General features: G+C 43.3%; 1 protein-coding gene across 3 annotated transcripts in view; it reads left to right on the forward strand.

Annotated features, from left to right (window-relative positions):
* Nucleotides 1-2,590, forward strand: part of LOC108755159 (neurogenic protein mastermind-like) — a 212,517-nt gene that overhangs the window by 112,483 nt on the left and 97,444 nt on the right. The gene's annotated exons all lie outside the window — the stretch shown is intronic.

The following is a 2,590-nucleotide window of genomic DNA, read 5'->3' on the forward strand; positions in this document are numbered from 1 at the left end:
CTTTGGAGATCTCAAATATTTCGCGCTCACAGCGTCCGTTTCCTATCTCATCTTCCTCTCGGAGGGTATAAAGAAACCGGAAACTGCTGACCGTCGTAACTGTATTACGCACCATACAGGCTGTTTGTATTGAAATATCGCGCCTAGTGTGTCTCGGAGCATAACACAGGTGCATCCGTACCGTAAGTTTGCATTGTTTGCATTGCAACACTCCCATGCGCAACTCCCTCCTACTGAATAGCGGGAGAGAGGGGGGGAGGGGGAGGGAGAGAGAGAAGAGAAATATTTATCATCGTCAGAACTTGAAAATTTCGCGTCGTGACACGAGGAAGACTTTCGATCGCCGTCGTGTTTTCATTTAACGCGCGTCGTTGCGCTCGATCGCAACTTATTGTCTCACTCTCTGAAATTGATTCGTAATGACACGAGTGACATCGGCGAGTGAATTGAGTCAAATCGGGAAATTCACCGAGCCAGAGAAAGCGCGACAGTTAAGTGTTAAGATCAACCGTTTCCTCGAGATCGCTCGATCGAGAGAGTTGGTTGAGTAGGTTGAAGCGAACGGAAGTGATTCACCCTTTCAATTCCATTCACCCGCGGTTACTATAAACGTAGGCTTTATTTCTGTTCGCTCTCTGCGCTTAGAAGGATCGCTCGGTGTCTGCTCCTTTCTTCGACGACAATCGGAATTCTTTCGTCACGAACACGCTAACTGGATTTCGTCGATCATTTCGTTATTCTTGCTCACTCAGAAATCGTCGCGTCTTCTTCCTTGCGATTCGCGTTGTATAGAGGATTAGAGGAAGATACGCTTAGTACGGACTCAAACCGTCCGGATCCTCGTGGCGTTGAAAATCAAAACGTCGCCAAATCAACGATCTTAATATAACCGAAACCGAACGGGAGGTCGCCCGTAGGTCGAATGTTTGAATTGTATCAATATTGTAATAAGTACGATAATATCGAGAGACTTGGGCTCAGGGTTTCTTCACGACTCGCACGTTTCACTTGACTCTTCATCGAGATTCAACTCTTGTTCTAGAATTGGAAAGAAACGAGAAAGAAATTGAACCTCGCTCAAGAGTTGGCCGTGAGTTGTGAAACTGTGTGAGCCTTGTGAAAATGAACCGAGTAAGTTGCGAACGAAAGTACATAAATTGCAAACGAAGAATTGCGCAAGGTTCGAAATCGGCAGAGGGGGGGGGGTTTCGGGCTCGAACGCGAGCTAATTCTGTCGCCTGGTTAAGCCCTCTTCTAGCGCCGCACTCGCCTAGCTCTCGCGGGATGCAGCCTGCATGCGCACGATAGGACAATAGATTGACCGTCGGTGCGTCTAACGGCACTCTGGCGGTCGAGCGACCGATAATAGGGGCGTCCATCGCACTCTGCGCGCCGCGGACATTCCGCTGTGCTCTCCCTGTGCTCTCCCTGCGCTGTCCCTGTGATGCACCGGTTCCGTTGCACTAATGACAGGTTCGCGATCCGGGGCGTTAGTCGACGGAATCGGCCAGTCGTACACGGCAGTGGCAACGACGTGCCATATCGTTTTCAACATCCTCCGGTATTGTCTGTTCTCAAAGAGTCTACACTGAGAGAAAGGATTTTGTTAAATTAACAGTATTAACAAGCCAATACCTTTAAACCGGGGAATATGTGACAAATTTTGTTGCTGCTATATCAAGCAATTATCAGTAACAGAAGCAAATTATATAGCTAATTTAAAAAAAAGAATATATATATATATATGAGCCTCTTATCTGTTAGCGATACTATTGATTATTTGTTACATTGACGAATTAATTTGCAATCGTAAAACAAATCGATCGTTTTTTTAACAAATATCACATTTGCTTTCCCTTCATTTGCTTCTATAACAAAATTATTTCTCTCAGTGTACGACGGAAACTATACAATCTTCGCTCCCTCGATTATTCGCCTATCGTTGACGATTGTCAACTGTGATGCTTCGGCATCGTTACATTGATTTGAAATTGTATTAACGCGTAAGTTTAATCATCAAATGTGAACTTTAATAAATCGCAATGATCAAACCGGATCGGCATAATGGAAAGGGACAACGAAATTTTTTAAATACATTTAAAATGGATAATATGTATACATTGTTATTAGGCAATATGTATATTATTATTATTATTATATTTTGCCAGTCAATATGAGTACGCGCTGACACGAGCGCAAAAACGCAATGTGAAAATCTCCAGTGCATTCCGTTATCTTCCGCGTTTCACCGACGAGTCAAAATTAGTCTAGCGATATTAACGTAACTGTGCTTTCAGCGTGGCTTGCTGGGTTCTAGTTCATAGCTATTATCTGTATAAAGCTAGCTCTCTTAGTAGCCAATCTATACTACGGTGCTCGTCGAGAGAACTCCGACGTACCATTCCTTTAAATACCGTTCGCAATTTAGCTGAATTAAACTCGTGCGTCAAGTCAGCGCGTTAATTTCTGGCGCAATAACATCGCACCTATTTATGTCACTTAGGCGACTAAATTAACGTTACTCTAAAAATGTCTCAGTCTCATAGATATTATTATATACATATATATATATATATATATATATATATAT

Source organism: Trachymyrmex septentrionalis, unplaced genomic scaffold (assembly GCF_001594115.1).
Source record: "Trachymyrmex septentrionalis isolate Tsep2-gDNA-1 unplaced genomic scaffold, Tsep1.0 scaffold85, whole genome shotgun sequence".
Taxonomy (NCBI): Eukaryota; Metazoa; Arthropoda; class Insecta; order Hymenoptera; family Formicidae; genus Trachymyrmex; species Trachymyrmex septentrionalis.